We start from the raw sequence: 10,747 nt of genomic DNA on the forward strand, positions 1-10,747 counted from the left end.
CGTCTCGGAATCGGGTAAAATTTCAAATTCGGAATCCTCACACTCTCACGAGTTCAGTCATACCAAAAGTACCAAAATCGGACCTCAAATGGTCCCTCAAATCACCACTCAAAGCTCTCCAATTAACCAAGTCCTAACCCCCAATTTACCACTAATTTTCCTTCAAATTTCATGCTTACAATGATAAAAATCACCATAATAACGAGTTTAAGGACCAAAGACCTTACCTCAATGAATCCCTCTAAAAATCTCCCTTGAAAATGCCCTCCAAAGCTTCACTCCGAATGAAAAATTGAGAGAAATGGTCAAAAATCGCGAAGGGTGGAATTTATAGTTTCTGCCCAGCAAAACCGCACCTGCGATTAAATAGTCGCACCTGCGGTCCGAGGTGCGCACCTGCGAACTTCACTTAAAACACCAGGGCCGCACCTGCGCAAGAAATCCCGCATCTGCGCAGTCGCAGGTGCGACCAGCCTGCCCCTCTCTTGGCCGCATCTGTGGCTTCCTATCCGCTCATGTGTGCCCGCACCTGCGGTCCCATAGCCGCAGGTGCGGTTATGATAGCAACAGAACTCCTTCAGCTGCCAAACTTAACTCAAAATCACCCGAAATCACCCCGAGGCCCCCGGGACCTCAAACAAAGGCACGAGCAAGTAATATACCACCTTCCAAACTTTTACCAATCCTCAAAACACCTAAAACAACATCGAAACATTGAATTAACGATGGATTCAAGCCTAAAACTCTAAAGACTTCAGAATTACGCTTTTGATCAAAAAGTCTATCAAACCTCGTCCGAATGACCTGAAACTTTACACACACATCCCAAATGACACAACGGACCTATTACAACTTTCGGAACTCCATTCCGACCCCGATATCAAAATCTCACTACCGAACCTGAAACTTCAAAAAATCAACTTTCGGCATTTCAAGCCTAATTAAGCTACGGACTCCCAAAACACAATCCGAACATGCCCCTAAGCCCGAAATCACCCAACGGAGCTAACGGAACCGACGGAATTTTATTCTAAGGCTGTCTTCACACTGCTCCGGCTACGGTCCAAATTCTAAAGTTTAAACTCTCATTTAGGGACTAAGTGTCCCAAAACACTCCGAAACTCAAAACGAAACCTTCCAGCAACTTAGAATAGCAGAAATAAATACGGGAAAAGCAGTTAATAGGGGATCGGGACGTTAATTCTTAAAACGATCGGCTGGGTCGTTACAATATTATAAAATATTATTTATAGTACCTTTTGGGAAGTTCATATTGAAATTTCGTCGCATTTGAAGCTTATTTGAGGTGATTCGAATCGAATTTTTCAGCTGAAAATTATGAAAGAAAAACATAGTAATTCAATAGTATTCCACTACACTATATACTATAAAAATATACTGCTATATTATACAGTTTATTGCACCATAATGCAACAATATACTATAATAGTTTATAATTTACTGTATTAATATACAATATATGACAACACTATACTGTAATAATATACAATTTACTCCAACAATATACTATTATAATTGGATCCTTTTTCAACATTTTGAAATATCCATGTCCTTTTTCTAAATTTAGACGAAGCTCTCATTTATTTTTTAAATACTTTTCTAAATAAACTATTTAATGGAATTCCATGGAGGTATTATTCATAGCATAAGCTCTCATTGAGTTAATTAGATTATGTGACAACTGATATCATTTCAGTTTAATAATTGAATTTAAAAAAAATTAACGCGTTGCGTACAATTGTATACCCTGTTGGTATAGCTATACACTATACTGGTATCATATGTTAGTTGGAACATTTTTTGGTTGTATTAGCTATATGTAGTTGGTACACTATTTGATTTTTCTTTAGTAATAGTAGAATAGTACAGTATCTTGAACTTTTTTAATTTTCCTTTATGCATGTGTATTATGTAATCATTTTGATTTTTTCTTTATGAGTTTGTTTTATATAATAGTATTATAGTAGAATATCTCTAAATACATTCTTATAGTAATATGTGGTACACTATTTTTTGATTTTTCTCTTTATGCATGTGTATTATGTAATAGTAGTATAGTCATATATAGTTGCCTGGAATTAATTAGTAGAACGGTATACCCTATTGGTATTATTATATGTCATATTGGTATCATATGGTAGTTGAAATATTTTTGGTTGTTTTAGCTGCATTTTTAAGTGAATTCTATTATGAAATAATTTATATGATCATGTTTTGCTGTGTTGGATTTTCTTGTACCTATGGACATAGATTTGTGTATTATGCAATAGTTTTTATAGTTATATGCAGTTGTTGGAACGAACCCGTACAATTATATACCCCAATAGTATAGTTATATACTATATTGGTATCATATGCTAGTTGAATCGTTTTTTGGTTGTATTAGCTGCATTTAATTCGTACACTATTTGATTTTCTTTTAATAATAGTAATATAGTACAATATCTTGAAAACTTTATTATATTGATATGTGGTACACTATTTTTTTTTTCTCTTTATGCATGTGTGTTGTGTAATAGTAGTATAGTCATATGGTTGCCGAAAATTAACCAGTAAAGTTGTATACCATGTTGGTATAGTTCTATGCCATATTGGTATCATATGGTAGTTTGAATATTTTTTTTGTTTTAGCTGCATTTTTAAGTGATTACTATTATTAAATTATTTATATGAACATGATTTGTAGTGTTAGAATTTCTTTTTGTGCCGATAGATATAGATTAAGTGTATTATGTAATAATTTTTATAGTTATAGGCAATTGTTGGAATGGCCCCATACAACTATATACCCTGTTAGTATACGGAATGAGCAAGTTGCTTTGCGAATATTTAGCTTGCAATGCGAGTATGTAATTTTTTCATACTTTTATTGCATCCTTTAATGTCTGGGTACAGTAGTATAGTCGCAGATAGTTGAAGCAATATTCTAGAGCAATCATATACTCTGTTGGTATACATGTATACCATATTGGTATCATATGGTGCTAGAAGTCTTTTTTGCTACTTATACTATTATTGCATTATCCAATATTTTATTATCATTTCTATTCTAACTAGTATATATGGAGATTTGGTGACCGTAGATTATGTTTTCTTGCTCCATAACTGGTTGTGTTACTGCTAATTGTAGAGTGTGTACTGATATTTGTAGGGAAGGAGATCAAGGTTTGCATCAGTGCATGGCAGTCATGTGTTGATTCTTAGAATCTGATTATGTAATTTATGGTGCTCAGCAACAGTAAGTGTGATATTCAGTGAATTAGATCAAGTGACAACTAATATTATTTCAGTGAACTAGAAAATAAATATACACATGACGCCCAGGCGTCATTTTAGAAGTTGGTAGGTACATACGTTAGGGAATAGGGTTTAATAATAAGTTTGATAGGGCAAGGCAGTGATAAAAATACCCCTGTTTAAACATATTGTTAAGAAACTTAGCTCAAAGTAATAATATAAAATAAAAAAATAGACAAGAATGTAGGGAGCAAGAGAGGAGAGATTCTTATTTCTTCCACGTATTCAAGTATATACAATGTGGTGCCAAAATCCTCTATTTATAGGATTGCATAGAGGCATACAAAAGAATGCCATAAACATGACATTAAACATTTGAGATCATGGAGGAAGATCATGGGGAAGTTATGGAGGTGAGGGAGTTACAACTATAATGGTGAGAAGTAGTGAGAGTTATCTACATAATGGAGAAGAGTAGTGGGAGTAACTTCTTTAGGAGTTATAGATATCCACTACAAAATAAAATATTTCATAACGCTCCCCCTTGGATGTCTGTAGATAATGTGCCTCGTTAAAACCTTACTAAGAAAAAACCCTGTGGGAAAAAATCTTAGTGAAGGAAAAAGAGTACACATATCTTGTAATATGCATTATTTGCTGCCTCATTAAAAACCTTGCCAGAAAAACCCAGTAGGATAAAATCTTAGCTAAGGAAAAAAGAGTACAACGCGTATTTGCCTCCCCCCGATGAAAACATCACTTTATTCTTCAGAGACGACGAATTCCAAGCTTGTATAACAACTTCTCTAATATTGAGATCCGCAATGCCTATGAAGAAGTTTGTCAAATTATCACTTGAACAAATTTGTTGAAGAACTTTGGTGAATGTGCTTTATTTTGTCTCCTTCGATAGTCCTTCTTTCAATTGAGCTATGCATGCAGTATCATCTTCAATGTAATTGGAACCTTGTTGAATATCACAATATGGAATTACCCTCATATACAAATAGATCTTTTCAAGAACGAATTTCAGAAAATGCTTGCATTTCCATAACCACAAAACCTTGACAATAATTGTTAGAATAAACAAATCTATATCAAAGATGCCTTTTGCAATATAACACTAATCGTATTTTAATATAGATAGGAGTAAAAGTATATCTCGCTAAAATATTGTTATACTTATGGTTCTAGCAAGATACATTAGTGCACCAGTTGCAACAGACACAAAAATAAATCATGCACACCATGATTACTCTAATCCACATAAGGATTTGTTGAAACTTTATATTTCAGAACAATTTAAATCCTTCAAGGATTTTCATTATACACATATCAAGTTTTTCATGTACTGCCAAATTAAAACCTGAAAAGGATTTCATCCACCATTGGAGAACTTATCTCCATATATAATGCCGGAATATTTACAAAAAATCTTGTGCTACAAGTCATCTTTATGTCTATCGACTTGATTTTTCATTTCACTTTCAGGTGTTGGGACTATCCGTCCAACTTCACATTTTTTAGGTGAAGTCAATTTTCATTGCGTATTTTTTATTTGGCCAATCATTTATCTGTCCAAATTCCATGACAGATTTGAGCTCAAGATCCTCGTCAATATTAATAATATGAGCGCTACATTATATTAACAACATCGTCGACTATCATTTTACATCGGTTCCGTCGTTACCCACTAAAGACATAACTTATTGAGATCTCTTTATCTCATTATTTTCAGGTACCCGAGCCTCTCCCATGAGGTCTTATGAAGTGTTATATCATGGTGCTCTTATAATGCACTTGCCTCCTTATTATGAGCATCTTGAACATTTGCTCATCTCCTTCTTCAAGGAGTTTTATCTTTGGAACCGATTTGTCTATTACGCTTCATGCATGCCATAAACTTTGTCCATCATGGACGTTATTCTATTTGGAGCATTAGCAGTTGGAATATGATATTTAGCTTTGGGTCAGCAAATGTGCCTGGCAATATTTTGGAAATGAATTATCACTTGAACTTCAAGTCCACATTTTCTTGTACGAGGATCTAAGTGTACTCATAATAATTCATTTCATGTATTACTTTTTTTCAGCTGCTCATTTTCTCCCCCTAATGTTGGGATCACCAACACATATCCCCAACCTTCTTTGGGAACCAATCTTTATGCATTGTGGTGGCACAATTAAATCATGTAGTACATCCATATTTCTAGATGAAAATATTTGGTTCCTGACCCTGAACCAATTGTGATAGTGAGAGTGTATCATAACTTGTTGGCTAGATGCGTACAAGTGTTGTTGTATACTAAATAGTACACTTCATACAAAATTTCTATTTGGAGTTTTATTCTCATAATCAATGGTTTATCTATAATTAGAGGCAAACAATTTCTACTAAACCAACTTGGATCTAAACCAGCATTATTAACACAATTTACATTCTGGAATTATGCTATAATAATTTTGTAACGACCCGGCAGGTCATTTTTAGAATTTATGCCCCGATCCCCTATTAATTGTTTCCCCCAAGTTTATTTCTGCTATTTTGATTTGCCGGGATGTTCGGTTTTGAGTTTCGGAGAGTTTTGGGACACTTAGTCCCTAAATGAGAGCTTAACTGTTGGAAAGTTGACCGTAGTCGGAACAGTGTGAAGACGGCCTCGGAATGGAAATCCGATGCTCCCGTTAGCTCCGTTGGGTAATTTTGGGTATAGGGGCGTGTTCGGATTATATTTTGGAGGTCCGTAGCTAATTTAGGCTTGAAATGCCGAAAGATGAATTTTTGAAGTTTCCGGTTCGATAGTGAGATTTTGATCCGAGGGTCGGAATGGAATTCCGGAAGTTGGAGTGGCTCCGAAAGTGTTGAATGTGACGCGTGTGCAAAATTTCAGGTCATTCGGACGAGGTTTGATAGACTTTTTGATCGAAAGCGTATTTTTAGAAATTTGGAGTTCTTAGGCTTGAATCCATGGTTAATTTGAGGTTTCGATGATGTTTTAGGTGTTTTAAGGATTGGTACAAGTTAGGACAGTGGTATTAGACTTGTTGGTGCCTTTGGTTGAGGTCTCAGGGGCCTTGGGTGTGTTTCGGATGCTCAACGGATCATTTTAAGTTGTAAAAAAAATTGCAGAATTGCAGGTTCAGCCGTTGCAGATATTTACTCTTCGCGTTCGCGAAGAGTCAGTGGGAGTTGATGGAATTTTTGCCTTCGCGTTCGCGAGAGGTGTAACGCGTTAGCGAAGGGTTGGTCCGTGGAAGCATCGCGTTTGTGTTGTCCATGTCGCGTTCGCGTAAGAGGACTTTTGGTCAGCGTCATTTTGTGCTTCGCGAACGCGAGGCCTTGACCGCGTTCGCGAAGAAGGAATTAAAATACCTGGGCAGAATGTTTTAAAGGGGTTATTTCGCGAATTTTAGCCTAGTTTCCTCCATTGTTAGGCGATTTTGGAGCTTTTTGAAGAGGGATTCAAGGGGAATCACTTGGAGGTAACATTTTTGACTTCATAACTCATTTTTTATGTGATTAAAGACCTAATTAGTGGTGGAAAACTTGTGAAAAAGTGGGTAATTAGGGCTTGAGTTTAAGAGACCTAAAAAGGGGTATTTGAGGGGTCAATTGAACTCTGATTTCAGTGTTCTTGTTATGCATAGACTCGTGAGAGTATGAGGATTCCGAAAATGTAAATTTTACCCGATTCCGAGATGTGGGCCTAAGGGGCGTTTTGGTTATTTTACCTAATTTCGTGTATTAGCTTAGAATTTAATTGTAGGATCAGTTACTTGAAGTGTTACTTACATTATGAAATTTAATTGAATAGATTTGGGCCATTTGGAGTCGGATACTCGTGGCAAGAACGTGGTTTCGGGTTGACATTTGAGCCGGTTCGAGGTAAGTGGCTTGTCTGACCTTGTGTGGGGGACCTCTCCCCTTAGTATTGATATTGTGATAATTGAAATGCCTTGTACGTGAGGTGACGAGTGCGTACTTGTGCTAATTGTTGGAAATCCGGTTTTATTTCATTGAAAATAGCCTTGAATTGTGTTATTCTTTTTTGCTTACACTACTTGGAAATTTAGCCTGCTGTTAGTCTAGAGATGCATGTCTACTTGACTAAATTGTTCTATTTGACTTAACTGCCTTATTTGTATTACGTGAAGCATGCTAGGTTGGAATTATCTGCCTGACTTTGGTATGAAATGGATTGAATTGAGTTCTTGTTGCTGCTGTGTATTTATTTTGGGACTACGGGATGGTATCCCGGGAGCTCCCCTGTATGTTTACTTTGGGACTACGGAATTGCATTCCGGGAGATCCTCCTGCACTTTTACATTGGAACTACGGGATTGCACCCGGTAGATTCCCCAGTACTGAGTATTTATATTTGGGACTACGGATGTGGTTTTCCGATAGATCCCCGTGCATTTACGAGTTGGACTACGGGACTGCACCCGGGAGATCCACTGGATATGATATTTATATTTGGGGACTACAGGACGGTATCTTGGGAGATCCCCGGTTGTTATCTTGGAGCTCAGCTGTATTCTCTTATTGTGTTTTACTTGCCTCTGTAATTGTTGCTGTTGTCCTTCATATCTTGTGTTACTTATTTACACTGTTTATTTCACACTGTTAAACCTTATATCTTATTTAACCTTAGTAAGGCCCTGACCTTCCTCGTCACTACCCAACCGAGGTTAGGCTTGGCACTTACTGAGTACCGCTGTGGTGTACACATTCCCTTCCTGCGCATATTTTTCATGTGCAGATCCAAGTACTTCGGCTCAGTCCTACCATCCCTGAGGCGAGGCGACTGCTATAGTGACTTCGAGGTACATCTGCCGCGTCGGCAGACCGAGGAGTCTCTTTCTACTCTTGTTGTTTAGTATTAGCCCTTCTGTATTTCAGTTCTTGTTAGACATTCTAGAGTTAGAGCTATATAGTACTTCTTAGCTTTTGATTCATGGGTTTCCGGGTCTTGGATTTATGTGTTGGTTTTGAGAGTTAAATATTGTGTATGCCGAGCGGCACATTTATACATTTGTTATTTCTTATTTCTGTTTTAAATTGTTTTACTTTCGCAAATTTTGGTTTCTTTTCCACAATTTAGGCTTACCTAGTCGTAGAGACTAGGTGTCGTCACGATGGTTCACGGAGGGCGAACCGGGGTCGTGACAAGTTGGTATCAGAGCTCTAGGTTCATAGGAGTCATGAATCACAAGTCGGTTTATTAGAGTCTCGCTGATCGGTACGGAGACGTCTGTACTTATCAATGAGAGGCTATGTAACTGTTAGGAAAATTCCATTTCTTTTGATTTCCTTGTCGTGCGAGATTTTTGATATCACGATTCTAAACTTCTGTCTTCTATTCTCTCACAGATGGTGAGGACACATGCTACTCGAGATGAACAGGCACCCGCGCCCCCTACTGGAGCCGTCAGAGGTCGGGGCCAGGGCAAAGGTCGAGGACGCGCTCGTGGTGCAGCCAGAGCACCCGCGCGAGCTGCCGCCGAGGTACCACCAGCAGTACCAGCCGGAGTCCAGACACATGATGCGTCTGCCACTACTACTCCAGCACTCCAGGAGGCTTTGGCACAATTTATGACCATGTACACCACTCTAGCTCAGGCAGGGTTGCTTCCCCTTGCTGCAGCTATATCCCAGGCCGGGGGAGGAGCATAGACTCCCGCCGCCCGCACTCCTGAGCAGCGAGTGCATATTGATCAGGTTCCAGAGGCTATTCCTGTACAGCCGGTAGCCCCAGCTAAGCCCAAGGAGAGGGCAGTAGCTTCAGAGGAGGAGCAGAAGAGGCTGGAGAGGTTCAAGAAGTATCAGCCTCCGACTTCAGCGGACTAGCCTCAGAGGATGCCCTTGGATTTCTTGAGGAGTGCTACCGTATCCTCCGTACTATGGGCATATCAGGATCGAGCGGGGTTTCCTTCACTCCTTCCAGCTTCGAGGAGCCGCCTATCAGTGGTGGCGTGCTTATGAGTTAGACAGTCCGGATGAGGCAGCTTCCCTGACTTGGGCTCAATTTTCAGATATGTTCACGAGGGAGTATGTTCCCTAGAGTCTTAGGGACGCCTAGCGCACGGAGTTTGAGCATTTGCGCCAGGGTACCATGACTGTCTCGGAGTATGCTGTCCGTTACACTGACTTGGCTAGACATGCACCAGCTTTGGTTTCTACAGTTCACGAAAAGGTTCGCCGGTTCATTGAGGGGCTTATTCCCAGCATCAGATCTAGCATGGCTCGTGACTTAGAGATGGATATATCTTATCACCAGGTGGTGAGCATTGCTAGGAGGATTGAGGGTATGCATGCTAGGGACAGAAAGGAGAGGGAGGCCAAGAGGTCTCGAGACTCGAGCCATTATTCTGGTGCCCGTGCCCCAGCTGCAGGTTGTCATGGTAGGGATCACATGGGTCGTCAAGTTCATTCAGCTCTTCGAGCAGCCAGTGGTATTCCATCCCCACCTAGGCCTCAGGAGCCTTATTATGCACCTCCAGTATCTAGTGCGCCTCCTGCACGGGGTGCTTCCAGTGGTCAGTCCAGCAGACCTGGCCCGAGCCAGTCACAGCTGTCACGTCCTCCCAAAGCTTGTTTTGAGTGTGGTGACACACGCCATATGGTGAGGGACTGCCCCAGACTTAGGATGGGTGCACCTCCGCAGACTTCTCAGCCACAGCATGCCCCGCAGAGCTCATAGGCTAAGGTCCCAGCACCAGTTGCTACTCCACCGGCCCAGCCAGCTAGAGGTGGAGGTCGGGGAGGTAGAGGTCGCCCTCGAGGAGGAGGCCAGGCCAGATATTATGCTCTCCTTGCCCGTACTGAGGTTGTCGCCTCCGACTCTGTCATCACAGGTACTATCTTGGTCTGTCACAGAGATGCATCGGTTCTATTCGATCCAGGCTCCACATATTCTTATGTGTCTTCTTATTTTGCTCCGCATTTGGGTGTACCTCGGGATTCCTTAGGTTCCCCAATTTATGTTTCTACTCATGTGGGAGATTCTCTTGTTGTGGACCGCGTTTATCGGCCATGTTTGGTTGTTCTTGGTGGTTTTAAGACCAGAGCCGATTTATTATTGCTCAGCATGGTTGATTTTGATATTATCTTGAGCATGGACTGGTTGTCGCCCCATTATGCTATTCTTGATTGTCACGCCAAAACCGTGACACTGGCCATGCCAGGTATACCGCGTGTTGAGTGGAGGGTGCTTTAGGTCACACTCCCAGTAGAGTTATTTCTTTCTTTAAGGCTCAGCGTATGGTTGCGAAAGGTTATGATGCATATCTAGCATATGTGAGAGATGTCAGTATGGATACTCCTTTTGTTGATTCAGTCCCAGTAGTACGGGATTTCCCTGATGTGTTTCCAGCTGATCTTCCGGGCATGCCGCCCGATAGAGACATTGATTTTGGCATTGATCTGTTGCCGGGCACTCAGCCCATTTCTATCCCTCCGTACCGTATGGCTCCTCCTGAGTTGAAG

This window comes from Nicotiana attenuata, chromosome 2, assembly GCF_001879085.1.
Source record: "Nicotiana attenuata strain UT chromosome 2, NIATTr2, whole genome shotgun sequence".
In the NCBI taxonomy this organism is placed as follows: Eukaryota; Viridiplantae; Streptophyta; class Magnoliopsida; order Solanales; family Solanaceae; genus Nicotiana; species Nicotiana attenuata.